The sequence below is a fragment of the Rattus norvegicus genome, chromosome 16, assembly GCF_021556685.1.
Source record: "Rattus norvegicus strain SHRSP/BbbUtx chromosome 16, alternate assembly SHRSP_T2T, whole genome shotgun sequence".
In the NCBI taxonomy this organism is placed as follows: domain Eukaryota; kingdom Metazoa; phylum Chordata; class Mammalia; order Rodentia; family Muridae; genus Rattus; species Rattus norvegicus.
The window spans coordinates 32,552,884-32,571,268 of record NC_141549.1 but is presented as its reverse complement, the minus strand read 5'-3'; the positions used below and the strand labels follow the sequence as shown (position 1 = coordinate 32,571,268).

General features: G+C 35.5%; 2 protein-coding genes across 6 annotated transcripts in view; one reads left to right on the top strand and one right to left on the bottom strand.

The window, feature by feature from the left end:
• Erich1 (glutamate-rich 1) overlaps window positions 1–18,385 on the bottom strand; it is a gene marked incomplete at its 5' end in the record, with an annotated part of 52,793,804 nt that overhangs the window by 51,093,095 nt on the left and 1,682,324 nt on the right.
• The window catches only part of Spock3 (SPARC/osteonectin, cwcv and kazal like domains proteoglycan 3), a 426,710-nt gene that overhangs the window by 313,933 nt on the left and 94,392 nt on the right, over window positions 1–18,385 (top strand).

Genomic DNA, 18,385 nt, shown 5'->3' with positions numbered 1-18,385 from the left:
GAATGATGCCATTTCAACTGATTATAAAGGACCATTACATGTTATACCTAAAAAATATAAAATTTACTGTGAACATAAACCCTAAATATATACTTTTCATAACTTTTGCACATACATATAAATTGCAATTGTCTATTTTATGTTTGTAAGAGACTTGCAGAATCAAAGACCAAGAACATAAGAAATAATGTTACCTCAGACATTTATTTAATTGCAGTAGTTCTTAAACAGAGAAGTATATATATATATATATATATATATATATATATATATATATATACATACATACATATATATACATATATATAAATGTGTGTGTGTGTGTGTGTGTGTACATATACACCATAAAAAGTTCCCTGTTTTGTTATTCATTTGATTCTTTAGGTTTGGGACATTGACCTTTTCCATTCTAACTGTGACTCATGATTACTGTATTTATAGGTTTCAGAAGCTTCTGTTTCCTCTTGCGTCCTTACATCATCCTTTGCTCTTGGGATGATGGCCTCAGACTGTGTGCGTCTGGTACTGTATCAGCTACTGTTGGCCTCCATCACTGCAACAACCATATTCAGGTGCCAAGGGAACAAGTGAGAAAGGAACAGTGTCTTATTTTGTCATGCCATCTTGGCCAATCAATTGTCCTGGTGGTAGAGATCTGGCTTTTTATATGGATACCATCTCTTCTGAAGTTGTAGAGACGTGTGGAAGGTCTCTTTTTGTATTGCTTTTTTGTTATCTTCTTTCTTTCTACTTATTCTCTGTCACTCTATCTGCTGTCAATCACAGCCTTCCTTTCTTCATTAGTTGGTTAGCATCCAAGACTAAGTGTTAGTAGTGAGTTTCCAGTTATCATATACAAACACACGTGAAGAATGTATTTTACACCTTGTAATTGAAACCTAAAGTAGTGGAAAACATACTTACAACATAGATTACCCAGCAGTATCCACATACTTTAATTTTTACCCAATAGTACCAGAATATAGTAATATTTAGTGATCTTTTGACAAAAAGATACAATATAAGAAATAAGAATGGAGAGAGAGAAAGATGGCTCAACAGTTAAAAGTGCTTGCTTCTCTTACAGAGAACCAGATTTCAGTTCCTAGCACTCAAGTCCTTTAATTCACAACAGCCTGGAACTCTAACTTTAGGGGAACAAATATGCTCTACCCATGAACATAACACACAGGTGAAACACACTTACGTGGTCACCACACGCATATAAATACAAATAGTATAAATATAAATAAGCACATGTATTATAAAAGAGATTAGAAGTAAAAACAAACTGATTGGCCTTTAGATTTTAACTTTATGGTTTAATCTAATGGTCTCAGAGCTACTACGTTCAGACTAGAGGATCTAATTCTGATGTGTTTAACACTGATTGCTTTAAATTACCATAGTGAAATATCAGCAATATACATGCTGAAAAATGTACAATCCCATCCCATCATGATTACTGTTGATTTTCCATGATCAAGCACCCCCACCCCAAATCCCAACTAAGCATTCATTCGTTGAACCAAGCAGAGCAGTGTCCACTAGCAGAGTGGCAGAATCTTAACTTTCTGAATGATTAATGAAACATGGACTCAATTTCTTCTTTTACTAAATAGTTCTTTTAGTTAATTTTTATACAACATAGAGCTCCAAAATACTCTGAATGTGTGTCTACTATTCACAAGATAAATTTAATTAAAAGTGCACATGAATAAACTTAGAAATCATGCCAGAGCCTCATAGAATAGGAAGTGAGATAATGATTATCCTATACAGGTTGTGCAGAGACAATTTAATTTGATTTTGGTAAGTGCTTTTCCAGAATTTAAATGGAGTTAATGACATATGACCATCATTTTATATTTGTATTTTATTATTGAAGGAATGGAACTGTAATGGTATGGTTTGGCAGTTTGAGCAACTTTATCTTTTTTTCTGACTTATGAGTAGATAAAAAGGATGACTAACATTGTAAGTAGATTACTGTCTCCCAAAGGAACCCGACTTTTCTAAGATGTATTTCCTGATCTATACTTGAATTTTGTGAATGTTACTCTGAGGATATCTGAAGATCAGCCTTAAGAAATGTTACCTTATTACCCCAGGTTACTGCAGATGATATTCAACATAATATTTAATTCATATATTTTTATTTCGAAAATGGGTAGTTTTAGCAGTGAAAACACCACAGAAGCATAGTAGAAAATTCACAAAATATCACAATTGCATGATAATAAAGTCAGCTCATTTCTATTCTTTAAACATACAACTGAAGTAAAAATGTAATTTTAATACCATGAAACTGTTTTAATGTCATTTATTCCTTTATTCCACAAATAATTACATTATATACACAGGACATATATAGCACATATAATATATATATATATGTACATAGATACATATATATATTTAAAGAGAGAGAAACTTTATAAGTAAAAATATATTTGTTTTCTCTCTCTGATACACACCCACACACACACACACACACACACACACACACACACACACACATAAACAAGGATAGTATATTTATATTTAAATATATATATGTATAGAGTGAAAGAAATAAAAATATTTTTACTTAACAACTCGTCTTCTAATTAAGGTTGTTGGCATCACTACTAAAATTATACCACTTTTATGACTTAATTTATGCATCCAATATTCGATTTTATACCATGCCTAATATATGACCATTTTGCTTTTTGTTTATATTTACATATAACATTCGATATAGTTATATAGATATATAGAATAATTTTATATATGTGAATATAATGTCTATAGCATTCATTTTTTATCTGTGAGACTCTGAGTTTCAGTTATTATTTTAGCATTAGTGCACTCATTAATTATTAATTTCTTTATCTGTTAGCCATACAACTTCCATATAATTATGGAATTTCTCTTACAGTATACTTATAAGATGTTAAAATATACCTTTTTTAAATAATTAAGTGTAATTTTTCTGTTATAATGAAGGAATGATGGAGGAATAATGAAGCAGAGCACTCAGTACTCTGAGTACTGTAGTGTGTCAAAATGCTCAGTAGAGCATTTATAGATTTAAAACCAATTCCCTTTTTGCCAACATTTAACTCTCTTCTCTGACATTTCACTATCTAACTCAGAGACTTATGAAGTGAGGATTGTGGATTTACCCCTATATAGGAAACATTACTGCATAATCATTATCACTTCATGATTACCACATTGTTCTTCATTAAGAATGTCAGAGAACAAAGAATTTGAAGTGAATGTAGGTGATGCAGTTTTCAAGAAAAAAGTTTAATTTGCTAACGTATTTCCTTTGAAGTTCATTCAAATTTTATTACCTTCACCAGGGATCTCCTTTACTTTGCTTTATTGTGTGACTTTTCTTGGGACCCTGGAAAATGTTTGTTCACCTAAACGTGATGTACCAACCATCAGCAAGGAAACTGTGTCATGCAAGTCTATCTTGGTGAAGCAATGAGTTTACTAAGATTCCTTACAGGTGTTTGGATGGATGACTCCACCCACTACATTAGCCCATTTCACCATAAGTGATAACCCAAGAAAAAAGTTGTATCCCTGAAATCCCTGCACATTAGGAGACTTTATTTTATGGACCAAGGACCTGGACCACATTATTAGAATGGACTTCTCACACATGCTAAGATTTTAGAACGACTTCCTCTTTTTAAAGAGGCACTTTGAAATTTTGCTGGTTCTGAAGTCAAAGGCCCAAATAACCGGGAATCTACAATTCTCAATACACCCCCAATTCATCTTATTAGCTCTATAAGACAAGTCCAAATGAGAACTGCAATGTTGACTATTATATACCTTGTAAAGCTCAGGATTGTGTCTACTGAACATATTCTAATAGAGAACTAAGTTTTAAGTATTGAGACTTCAAATGAGAAAAGGAATGAGATAATAATATCTACGTTTGTTATGTAGTACAGTACAATGTACACAGTACAGTGTTAATTAATAAACGTTGTAAGACTGACTTGCCTCAACATCCTGGAAAATCTTTAGAGTCTTTGTTCCAGTATTATGACTTAAGAACATATAGTTAGAATGGTCATAATTAAAATAAGCCCATGTCCATTTTACAGTCATGTTTTGGAATGGAAATACAATGGTATAGTAATATAGAGGATAATTAATACCTAATAACTTAGAAATGGTTAAAGTACATTACGTTTGAACAGAATGCCAGAAAAAGTAAATTAAGAGGTAGAAAGGTCCAAAATTTCTGAAATTTCAGTTGGTGGTCATTCGCCTCTGTTGTGTCTGAACCTATGATAACAAGCAGAATTTTACTACATTGTATAGCTTTGTACTTGAGAAATCTAATTGGATAATCTGAAAATAATATCTCAAATCAAAGCTTTGTATATCAGAAGCACAAGATTAAACATTTCTTATAAATTTAGTAATGTTCCTTAACTACTATTAAATAAAGTTTATGTGTCTAACATCTAGCTATATAAATAAGCAAAAAAGTAGTTCTAATTGTAAAAATTATACATTTCAGGAGGATAGTTGTAAATGGTACTTGCGATGCTTTCGGGTAAACAAATTGAAGATCAAAATGAAGATAGAGAGTTTTTAAAAGAAATATTCTAGGGGCTGGAAAAGTGCTCACATGTTAATAACATTAGCTACTCCTTCGATGGTTAACCTGGCTCCCAGTAACCATCTTGGATGTTTCACAAGCACATGTGACTCACAAGCATGAGCATTTGATACCCTGATTTTCAGTACTCCATAGCAACCTACTCACAAGTGGTGCTTACACACATATACAGACACACAAAATCCCACACACGCACACATGCATACACACACATGCATACACAGCAGTAAATAAATAGAAGTATATTTTGAAAAAGAAGCATTCTATTTTACTATATAAGTTCACCAGATTTATGTGCTGGAAAAGGGTTTAAAAAAAGTATTATCAAATCTTCAAGATGATTTGGGTAACAGTAACTTTACCATTTTACCAGCACTGTACAGACTCAGTAAATGAATGATCAAGAAGCTAAAAGACTGACTTGTATTTGTTTTTAGTATGATTTAACCATATCAAATAATTACACATGTGAAAATTTGAAATTTTTGTAATATAAAATGATAAATCAAATATATGCCCCCATCTAATTTATAAATAGACTTATTTTTTCTTTTGATGTTATACCACTTATTCCGATGAGACCCTCACTTGAAATTTTAATGTTTTATTGTTTTTAATCTACTTACTCTGCTATATTCAAATTTAATAGGATTTTTGACATCTTATTTCCTAAAGTTGTATCTTCTCCTTTTATAAGAGTTCTAATTTGGTTATTCTCAAGTATCTGAAGACATTAAGTTGTATCAAATGCATTGGGGTTAAAAAGTATCTCCCTCAGCCCATTGTAAATTTAATCTTGATGCTCATTTCTTGGCTTCCTTTTCTGTGTGTCAACCTTATCCAATTCTGTCCTACTTGCTACATGAACTCCTGAATATATACCTAGTTTGGGGGTTGAAGTTGTTTCAGATGAGCAAAACCAAGGTATAAACATAATCTGATTAAGCCAAATACGTATTGAAAGAAAAGTCATCATTCAAGAAATCTAAGAAACACAATATCTCTATCTCTAGAAATACATAAGACAAAACGTTATTTGAGAATTATAGAAGTTGAGTCAGCAATCTCACGGGTATGGAAACAAGCAATTATTGTGTGGAAAAGAAAGGAGGAGTGACTTGAGAATTCCATTGCTATCACATTCTGTGACACGTTACAGCAGCTGGCAAATGTGTCCCTTGCATGGGCCTCTCTGGAGATTTTAGTTGCAGTAAGGGTTTCTATTGCAAAGAAAAAGGTTCCATCAGAAAAAGAAACATTCAGTGAAGACGTAGAATTCAGGAACCAATTTTGCTGGTGAGGACTACACTATAGTCCAGGGAAAAAGTCGCCTCCACCACCACACACGCATATATATATATATATATATATATATATATATATATATATATATATATACTACCAAGGGAATGTATTTAACCATATTAAATTTAGAAAGAAATTTAATGTGAAAGGCAATATTTACATACAGCACAGACATGTACTAAAATGTATTCTTTTGTCAATGGAAGAAATGCTGAGCTAGAATTTTAAAAAGAAAAATGGGATTTGCTTTAAATGAAGTCTATCTCACTGAAAATGGCCTTAGAATTTCCTGTAGAGAACTCTCAGAAAAAAAATAGAAATGGGCTGATTGCCTGGCTGCCTTCATTTAAGCCACCTGATTAAATGTCTTTCTTCCTGGTGTGACAGGAACCTTCATGTCCCTTTCTTATGGAGTCATTTAATCTTATCATTCAGCTTTCAATGACTGAACTATATGGAACAGATTCACTCCAACTGAAGGCTTTGCTTATCACATTCCTCACATGGGAAGATCCTATTTTTTTGTAGTTCCTGATGAACGATGAATTAGGATGAATTCAGTTGACTTTCCTTCTCAGGTTAAGAAATATTGATGTTTTCCAAGCATTTGCTCAGCAAAATTGGATCTATTGTTGCCATTTGAATCTAGAACATATACTGTTATAGAGATGATAACATGGAAGTCAACAAACATAGCAAAAATGTTTACAAGAGAATCTATATAAACATTAATTTCTGTCTACTGTGCTATATAGATGAAGGTTTGAATGCATATGACTCTGTGCGTTGCCACATTCTGTATGAGGAAGGTAACAGGAGATGCCCAGCCTTTTCTTCTATGCTTCTTAAAGTCATTTGTTAGGAGGGGTATTGGGGTATGTGCCAGCAGTTACCTCTCTCTTCCTAGATCATAACAATAAAACTTCTATGTCTTCATTTCTAGCTCCTTCCCCCTGAACACTTAAACAATAGATGCTGTTGAGCCTTATGTATATTTTGTGTTTCTTATATATTTGCAATATGAGAAAGTTTAATTAGTATATTGCAATTTGGGGAGGGGCAACATTTTGCGTGTGTTTTCCTTTATTTTTTAAGGGAGTTATTTATATCCTCCTTAAAGGACTCTATCATCTTTATGAGATAGGATTTAGATCAGAATCTTGCTCTCCAGGTGTATTAGGATAGCCAAGGCTTGCTGTAGAAGGAAAACTGGTCTGATGTGTCAAATTACATTGGCTTCTGGTGCTTATGTTCTTGTACTTGCCTTTTGCCATCTGGTTATTTCTAGTGTTAACTGGCCTGGGTATCTCAGACTGTAGCTGGCCTCCTTGGAGGCAGGTAGCCCTGTGTGCCTCTGGTTAGTGCAGGACTTTTGTGTCCTGGTATGGTTCAAGAATCTCATGGAGGAAATGCAGTAGGAGAATGGAGGTCCCCATAGGATGGCAGGCTGCTCAGGGCAGTTTGGCTAGTCCCTGAGGGTTTAGACCACATGGAAGATGGGTCTTGATAATTTATTAAAGAAATAATTTTAAATAAAATATCACTATCCATGCAAAGTAAGACTCAGTAACAGTATCATTTCCCAACTGTCAATGGGCTTTTCTTAATTGACTCATAGTGTAATCCAAACATGGTGTTATTTATGAAAAAACATTTACCACTCCTTCATTGCTACAATGGCGAGGAATTGGAGTTTTATTAAACTGCCTTATTCTTAAAGGAGCTCTATAGTTACTAACTATATTAAAATTTTCATTCATAATATGTTATCATGAAAAATTCTATGACAAATGTTTCCCATCTTATAATGGGTAAATTCTTCCAATTTCTAACATTTTACATGATTCTGAGTCTGTATTTTCCAAAGTTCATATTATTGGCATATGAATGTAATATTGAGAGTAAAATTTGCAGCATTAAACTGTTAAGTACTATGTTTTTTTTAATTAACTCAATGTATCTTGCATTATGAACTAGCCATTATCCTATGGGGTAAGGGTTTGACAGGTTGTGGATTAACAGTAATGTGTTCTGGTGTCAAGCTGACCAGTGGTGACTGACATGACCAGCTATCCTGTCTTCATTAGTTCCTTGAAACAGATTCTATCCTTAAACCATGGAATACTGGGAACCTGCTCTCCTTAGATTGCTGTTGTGTGTTTTGTTGCAGCAGTAAAACAAGTAACTAACACAATAACCTACTGCAAACATTAAGTTAACTACTAGAAAGGAAATATGTATAAAGCAACAATTAGTAAGAAAAGGACCATGTTTGGAAATAGAGACATGAGGAGTATAAGAAAGAGTTTGGAATTATAAAGGGAAGGGCAATATGACATAATTATTTATAACTTCAAAGCAATAAAAGAAATAATTAAGAATTTAAAGTTACAAATGAATAATAGTCACTATCATTGATTACATCTATCAAGTATTAGCTTTTTTCTTTGCAATTAAGTATGAAAAAGTGAGACTATAGATTAATCTTGTCTTCATGGCATATAATTGCTCCCACAGAATAGATATAGTAACCATGTAAATTTTCATTGGAAATAATTCTAATATTTTTCATTCATCTACACAAAAACTGGGATTTTTCTCTCTTTCTTTCTCTCCCTGTCTCTCTCTGTCTCTCTGTCTCTCTGTCTCTGTCTCTTCTCTGTCTCTGTCTCTCTCTCTCTCTCTCTCTCTCTCTCTCTCTCTCTCTCTCTTTGTGTGTGTGTGTGTGTGTGTGTGTGTATTTTTGTGTACTAATCTCCTGAATAAATGACCTGATATCGAACAAATGAGTGGACCTGGAAAATAAACACAAACATACAGACATACAGGCACACACATTTACATGTAAATACATACTGTGTGGATATATTTATATATATAATACAATGTCAAGAAATCATAGTGGGCATAAAGAGAATAAAGTTCTTTTATGTTTTATTTAGATTCATTATTTTATTTTTATAATTACATGCTGGTCTTGTTTTCTTTTTTATTAACTATAAGTCTTTGTTTTGTTTTGTTTATTTATTGTTTAATCTTTTTTTTACAGTCAAGGCTTTATCCTCCTCCAAGTCCAACCTTTAACAGTTACACATTCCATACCTCCTACCCCCCCCTCCCCATCTCAAGAGGATGCGCCCACCTACCTCTAACATCACAGACTTACTCACTCCCTGGGGCACCAAGTCTCTCAAGAGTTAGGTTCATCTTCTCTGATTGAGTCCAGTCCTCTGCTGTATATGTGTTGAGGGCCTCATATAAGCTGGTATATACTTCCTGGTTGGTGGCTCAATGTCTGAGAGATACCGAGGGTCTAGGTTAGTTGCTGGCCTTCCTATAGGGTCACCTTCCTCCTCACCTTTTTTCCAGTTTTTCTGGAGATCTCCTAACAGTTCATACAGATAGCTCAGCAATCACAGTCCATAATCCAGTCTTTAATTACATATAAATTCAGTCATTTACTCCAGGTTCCCTTTTGATTATCCCATCAATCAGCATTTCAGGAGCAGAGTCATTTGATTCTTAGAAAGTGACCAGAAACATAGCTTTTTGTTGTTGTTGTTGTTGTTGCTTTTTTAACATTGCAAATGGGTTCACTGATCTGCCTGCCATTTTTCGAGATTAACATTCCTACCTTGCCTAAAGTCAAAACAAACTATCCCATGAAGACCTTCCATTCAGGAATCTGCTTGCCTTTGTACCTTTCTGACAAGCTGGCTCATAGTTCACCTGCCTCTGCTCTTTTAGGTCTGTGAAGCCCCTCATATAATTTATGTTGCATCCTTATAATTTTACATAGTTAAGAAATTACATATTTTTGAACTCATGTTTTCAGAGTTCTTTCCCACAGTCTCAAGGGCTGTCCTAAAAACCACAACATTTGCCATTTCTTCTAAGAACATAGACACACCCTCACCTCCCAGGCTCATGCTGTCTCTGAATATCATGGAGTTTTTAACCTTGGCAGAGGGATATTCCCTGCCAAAGGAGGAACACAAAGTAAAATATATAAACAAGTGTTACATCTAGCAACAGTCTACACTTTCACGGAGGCCCAAGGCCTGCTGGCCCTGTTCAGGAATAGGAAACCATGTCACAACTTCCCTTACCGGCCATGCAGGACTCTGGTAGTCTTTGCCCTCTTCTCCATTATAGATGGACACCCTTGATAGGCACACAGATACAAAGGAGTAGGTTCTTCTCCAATGTAAACAGTTCAGAAAATTCATACTTAGCTACATCTTTAATGGTAGCAAGTTTGGCAATCTCTGGGATCTAGGAATACACTAAACGGCCATTCCTAGAATTAACCTGCTGTGTATATGGTTACAGGAATCTGTGTAAAGAAGCACTATAGTGTAAGATCCCCTACCCTCAGTCAATGATACTTGTCGAGATACCCCCAAGTGAGACACCAAGACACAGTTTGATGCAAAAGTAAGAGGTTTATTTTCCAGCACATTGGGGTCTACCCTCAATCATTCCCTCAAGGCCAGTGACAAGAAGTTGACCACTCCCCCCCATGGCTGTTACACAAAATTTTTATATTCTTTAGAGACACAGGTTATCTAAACAAGGTTATAGTTCAACTTTATTGGCTAAGCATATTGACATTTAAATTTATTGGCTAGCAAGCATCAGTCAGTACATTCTGAGAACTTTCTACTCAAGAATGTTCCTGTGGGTGGAGAATAAAACTTGTCCTAGCCTCAACCCAAGGTGTGTGGGTATAAGGCTGGTGAAAACCCCTAGGTTCCTTCAATAGCAGATGTCTTGGTGACATTAACCAGGCACCCTTCCATTAGAGGTCTCATATGGTAAGCTTAGGTTGCTCCCACTTACAACTGTTAGGTTTCAAAGTAGAGTTTATTGTTTGATTAGCTCCAGCCCTAACATAATACAGGCCTTATTGTCCAGGCATAGGCCACAGTCCTGAACTATGTCTGGTTGAGAATGGTTAAGGAACTGTTTCTAAAGTACCAAATCCCAAGGAATTAGCTTCTATACCCTCTGGACCTTAATCTTTGATGATATTAAACGAGTTCCTGGGACAATTAGAATTTGAGTGTTTGGGAGACTAATACTTTGGGACAGGGGGGTATCAAAATGATTGGAACAAATGGGCCCAATGACTCAAGGCAGAGGTTCTTTGGGATAGTAAAGTTGCAGACTGGATAGTGACCAATTAGGTATTATCTGACTCCCTACCTTCTATTCATTTTTCAATAATTATCTTCAGCTTCCTGTCATTTTAGATGGCATTGACTGTGGCCATAGCTAGGTGGTGATTTTGGGTTTTTTTTTTTTTTTCGTTTTGAGGAATATAAAATGATCTTTCTGTTCCCAGGAGGGCTCAGTTTCACAACCCTACAGCACAGTGGTATTCACCTGGCATCTGGCTGCTTACAGGGCCATCAGTTGGACAGTTATGGTACTGTACCAATAAGAAGCCATTCTTTACACTGGTAGAGTCACAGCCCTGAGGACAGCCAGTGAACCATGCCACAGTTTTAAGATCCCAAACACATCCTGAGTTGACACATCTCAGTTAGCAAGACCAGTTAGTCAGATACAGAAGCCGGAAGACAAGGTTAGGATATTTAAGGACTGTTCCAGAACTATAGACTTCAATCTTAATTTGGCAGGAGATGCTGACTATGTGCTCCAATCTAAGGGCCTGAGTGGAACTTCCGTCATGATGCCAAACATACTAAGGTCCAAGGGACTACTATAATCCCTGGTAAATAAGTAGATAAAATATATGCAAATAAAGTAATAAGATTTGCTATGTCATAAAATGACTTTAGGACAACTTTGAGTTAACTATAATATTACCATCTGCTCAAGAAAGAAGCAATTTTTCATTCTAATGAGATGAACTTTTTTAACTCTTATATAAAAAGTTAAACATTGGCTGAATATTTTGTGCAGTATGGTGTAGAGTATTTTCAATGATTTTGAGAGTTGATTAATATTTTAGCTGTTTGAATAGCAATGCTGAATATAGACTTCGTCAAAAATATGTAAAACATAATTAGAGAAGTATATCCAGGGTCATTTTAGACAAAGACCTACAAGCAATTAGAAATTGCTGAGACGTGGAAACTTAAACTTCCCTAGGGATGAGTTCCTTGATTGATTGTCTAATAGCAGTCAGCTCTAGAACATGAGCATGCAAACCACACTTAACAGAGGTTGTATTTATATATCTACTTACTTATATGTATATATAACAACAATGATCAAAGAACGAGTGGCTCGGTGAATTTCAGTAGGTGCAGGGTAAAACTATAGAACAAACATAGGTATGGAAAAGGATATAGTTGTACTTTAAGAAAAATGGAAGAAAGAAGAAATTAGAAATTCTTTTTTATCATAACTTGCAACTCAAATCAACAAGAATCTATAAGCAAACAACAATTTTATATGACATATAACAAAATAAAATTAAAATCTATACTACTTTGACAGTTACGTGTTAAGGATTTATTAAAGTAAAATAATTCATTGCTTTTAGGATTAAAACCTTATGTTTCTACAGATGGAAATATTTTGTATGATAGACTATAAAGACTGCAATTCATAACCTATAATGCTTTTGAAATAGTGAGTCAAGTTGTTTTGAAGAATGTTCATTAGCCTTATATAGTATGACTGCATGCACAACACAGAGTACCTACACAGTATGACCGCATGCACAATGCAGAGTACTTACACAGTATGACTGCATGCACAACACAGAGTACTTACACAGTATGACTACATACACAATGAAGAAGGCTTGAATAGTATAACTGTGTGCACATGGAGAGTATACACAGTGAGTGCTCAGATCAGATACTGCACTAGTATTATTGGATACAGCATTGGGGAGTACAACAGGAACACTTCAATTTTCCTACATATCTTAATTTGAATTAATTTCTGGCTGCTACATGTTCAGAATCCTTTAATATTTTTAGATTTTAATATACCCCAAATTCAGTTATGTAATTCCCATGTGATTCACAACCTGCAGTTTAGAAAGCTGGGTCACTAAGTAAAGAGGCCAACACCACATAGGAAACCTGTTAGGCATTTGGAAATTCCAGGTATTTTCTCAAAGCTAAGGCATCAGAACATGTAACATATACTTCACAAGTCTTTTGCAACTGATTCTAATGATTTTCCTAGCACACAGTAGATTCAGAATTTCGATAGGCCATAGGAAATAGTAGAGTTAATAAAAGAGCAAAGCAAAATATTTCATCCATGTGTGTCTTTCTGTCTACCTGATTATCTGTCTGTCTGTCTGTCTGTCTGTGTATTAAATACGGAAAGAAGGATTTAATTTTGGAGAAAGTTGTTTTCTAATGCATATAAGAAAAAATAGCTTAATTCAATATAAAAGACTGTACTACCTAGAAAAATTTTGCAAAACTTTGAGAAGATAATTAAAATGTTAATATGTTAGCTTTGCAGATATACTGGTCTTAAGACAAAGATATAATTGTGATAGACCTGAGATGAATTTTGGTATTGAAACTTGTAATCTCTTTCAAATCGAGGTACTAATGTCAGCATAGAAAAGAATATGATGAAGCAAACTATTGCAAAATTTAGATAGGATGTAAGTGAATATGACACTTCTTAAGATAACATAAATTTCTCTATGATTTCATGGTTTCACAAGCATTAATATAGCACAACATTTGTTATCAAAATATGAATATGCTCATGTTTATATACTATTATTCACAACAGGGTAAGATAAACATAATCCTAGCAGATATTGAGGGATGTCTTAATAAGTATATAAGGAATATTTTAATGTAATAATAATGAATGAATAAGAAAAAGAATTCACAGATATGATTCATCAAGTATGAAGTATGTTAAGTGACATGAGCCAGGAATAACAATAAAATGTTGGTGTTCTGCAGCTCCATTTACCTGTGCTAACTAAAGCACACAAATTCACAAGGCTCGAAAGTAAGATGATAAAAACTTAGGAAATGGGGAAGAAAGGAAAGCTATAGTTAAGTAGGCAAAATACTATCTTTGGAAATTGAAGATACCTGGTAATTTTACATTATGAAACAGTAAAACATAATGTTCAATTGTACATCTAATACATAGTTAAGATGATATTTTCTTCTATTTCTTTTTTGAGATTTTTTTAAATTAGAGTGATGGCCTTCTTTATGGCATCTTATGCTTTACATGTTCTAACACAACTAGAAGAAAAATGACAAATCAACCTTGCTAACATTTAGTATTCTTTCTGTGTGCGTGCGTGCGTGCGTGTGTGTGTGTGTGTGTGTGTGTGTGTGTGTGTGTGTGTGTGTGTCACATGTTCTACTATTTCATAAAGCTTTCTCTGGAGAGTCGTCTATTGAATGCTAATTGTACATAACATTAGTGGCCCTTAAAATAGTACACAAAGAATCCAGAGTGCCTAATATAATCATGTACCCTGAAAAAGAGTTTAGGTTTAAGCATTTATAAATTTTAATAACTGAAAGAATTAGAATAACTGAACTGAATGAGAATGAATATTTCAGTATTTAATGTACACATTGATAGAAATACAAAAATACTAGTAATATATGAATATATATATATATATATTCGTCTATATTACGTGAACTAATGAAAAGTGTACTGGAGAATTTGGAAGATAAATAGCATCCCTATGGCAGTAATTGTCTGTATACCTCTGCCTTAATTTGTAAAGAAAACTTGCAATTAAACTTTAACCTTTTTTGGAAATGGGTTGTGTTCAATTTAGTCATATTTCAAAAGTCTATTTTATACCCATATGAGCTTTAAAAAATGTAAAATGGTTACTTCTTCTTATTGAGTCCCATTTTACCGAACAACTACTCTATGCATCAATGAATGGTCTAAGGCTGACTATAGATTTTGTCAATTTGGTAGTGTAACTACTTATGCTTTTTTTCTTTCTTTTGGAAAGTCTCTACCAAGAAATGATAATAAGCTTCTGGACTTGGACAGACAGTAACATTAATGACACACAGTATCACAGAGGAAAATGACACTATGTACATGTTTTCCTCCCTAACAAGCATAATGGCTTCATGAATCCCACTTACTCTCCCTGGCACAAGCTAATGCTGTGTAAGCATTACAGCAAGGCACAGCATCCTAGCCATTCTCAATTAGTGCAAACAGGAAAGATTAAATGCCTGGTTTGTTCTGTTCACCTGGTAATGTTTGATGTCAAGTGCTTCTTTCAGATAGTGTTCAGCCTGGAGCACTCAAGGCATGCGGCAACTCTCCCAAGCAGTTCAAATGAGAAAGTAAAGGCCTTTTATTGACCATTTCTCCATCTTTTACTTTCTGTCACAGGGAATTTCAAAGCATCACTCTGTAACAGAAAAAGAATTCGGCATACCTGACAGTCAAGTGATGTAGGATTTTGCAAAACATGACAGCATAAATGAAATGCCAGTAGTTTAGCATGACTCTCTCTTTCAAATATGAAATGCAAGTTCCCTGACTGTTACTTTAGTCAAAAACAGGTCCATCCAGGCTTGCGTCCATTTGAAAAATTAACTTATCAAAGAGTCACTACTTTTAAGTAGGTTTTTCAATTATTGGGGTTGGAGAAATGGCTCAGCAAGTAAGGGTACATGCTGCTCTCTCAGACGACTTCTTTTGGATTTCCAGCACCCATACTGGCAATCTCTCAAGCATATATAATCTCAGGTCCAGACAGAACAGATGCCTCTGGCCTCCCTGGGCAATACGCTTACATTCACATGCCCTTATACAGACACACTCACACAATCAAAAATAAATCTTTAATTAAGAATAGTTAGCTCCTGAGAGACACAGACAGAATACAGCAAATACAGAGGCGAATGCCAGCAGCAAAACACTGAACTGAGAATGGGACCCCCTTTGAAGGAATCAGAGAAAGAACTCGAAGAGCTTGAAGGAGCTTGAGACCCCTTATGAACAACAATGCCAAGCAACCAGAGCTTCCAGGGACTAAGCCACTACCTAAAGACTATACATGGACTGACCCTGGACTCTGACCTCATAGGTAGCAATGAATATTCTAGTAAGATCACCAGTGGAAGGGGAAGCCCTTGGTCCTGCTAAGACTGAACCCCCAGTGAACGTGATTGTTGGGGGGAGGGCAGCAATGCGGGGAGGATGGGGAGGGGAACACCCATAAAGAAGGGGGGGAGGGATTAGGGAGATGTTTGCCCGGAAACCGGGAAAGGGAATAACACTAGAAATGTAAATAAGAAATACTCAAGTTAATAAAAAAAATAGTATTTTTGGCCTAAATAAAAACTCATTGTATAAAAGTAGTGTGTGTGTGTATGTGTGTGTCTCTCTGTGTGTGTATCTGTGTCTATATTTGTGTGTCTGTGTGTGTGCATACATTTCCAGTTGTTAATAATCAAAAAGACAGCTCCAGCTAATGAAAGCAGTGAACCCTCACTGTTTCTGCTCGAGTATTGTCATTGCTTTATTTTCTATTTGAACAGCACTATTCCCCGGTCTGAAATCATTGTTAAGAACTGTAATATGCACACTTTAGGAAACTTGATTGTGATTTGAGTCTAGATTATAAGTCAGATAACTTCTGGACATGATTTTAATGATTTGGTGACATATTCATATAGTTGAGACAACCCAAGGCTCCCAACACTGATCTGTCTAATCACTGTATTTCTTGCATATGAGTAAAACAAAAAGTGGACATTGTGACTGTAGTTCTATTTATCTGCTTTGAAGTAAAAAAGAATATATACCTAATCAGCCTCCTTTAAGCTTAGTTGTTTGCTTCATAGGAATGGCTTGTTTTAATCATTAAAATCATAGTGAAAATTAAGATTTCATGGCGCTAAAAAAAGAGTAAATGTGATTCACATTCGATATGAAATCCGTAACTCTTCCTAAATTGTGGCTTAATTTCATCAAGGCACATATTGCTTTCTCAAGACAGCAGGGATGGCTGGTGGGTAATCAGCAATAAGGATTGCCATAGCATCATGGATAGTGTTTCTGCCCGCCCCTCCTCAACACTCTGCTTAGTATAATATCAAAACACGCGCTGGCAGCGTAGCAGGGCTGACTTTCTGCAGAATTTCGAGTCTAGTGAAGTCAAACTTTTCATAACATTAGGAAATACATGACCAATCTCTCAGAAAAAAATGTATTTATTTCTATTATCAACCTGAAGAAAAAATTCCAAATGTAGGTCAGTATAAGTAGAACGATTAGAATTCAAGACCAAAATGAACAACACAATTCACTTCTTTGACCTGATTAGACCAGGTCTTTTAAAAATAATGTTTTAAATTTATTTTTATTATTATTTATTATTATTGTTATTGTCACCATCATCATTATTTCAATTTAATTATTTGTTTAGTTTACAATCCAGTATGAACCCTTCCTTTCCTCCTAGCACCCCATCACACACCCAACCAGGTTCACCCTCCATTCCATCTCCCTTCTCTGACACCCATCTGAGTGTCACCCATTTCACGACTGGCCCCTTGGACATTGAGTCCTACATGTCTAGGCATTCCTTTCCTATGGAGGTCAAACAAGACTGTCCATTTAGGGGCACAAGATTCAAAGACAGGCAGGGAAACAACAGGCTCAGGGACAGCTCCTGCTCCAGTTGTTGAGGGATCCGCCTGAAGATCAAGCTGCCCATCTGCTACATAGGTGATTTAGTCACTGTGAGGCCCCAAGTGTCCAGGTGAGTTGACCCTATTGGTCTTCCTATGGAGTCTCCATCCTTTCAGGTCACTCAATCTTTCCGCAACTCCTGTAAGAATTCAAAGCTCCATCTAATGTTTGGATCTGAGTCTCTGAGTCTCCTTTGGGTAGAGCCTCTCAGAGAACAGTTATGCTAGCTTCTTCTTTACAAACATAACGGAGTATCATGAATAGTGTCAGGGATTGGTTCTTGGTGCCCAAGAACCAGGGATGGGTCTCAATTTTAGGGTAGTCATTGTCATTTGCTGTCCATTTTCTCAGTCTCCATCCTTTGTCCTTGCACATCTTGTAGTCAGGATACATTTTGTGTTGAAGGCTTTGCAAGTGGGTTGCTGTCTGTTTGCTTCCACTGGGAGATCTTCCTATGGGAAGTGGCCACTTCAGGATCTATATCCCCCATTACTCGGAATCTCAGCTAGATTCGCCCATGTAGACTCTCTGGTGCCTCTCCTCATCCCAGGTCTCTGGCATGTCCTAGAAATTGCCAATCCCCTCCAGCTCTCTACTCTGCGCTCCTTACATATGATCTCCCACCCAACTACCCCCCTGCTCCCTTCCTCCACCCACTTCACGCCTTCCGCCAACATCTGATATCTATTTTTTATTGTGTGTTGTCTATAGAGAATAAATGCTATAGTGCTTGTCTGGAAGACAGGAGAGCATGTTTGCGGGGGAGATTTCCTCCTTCTA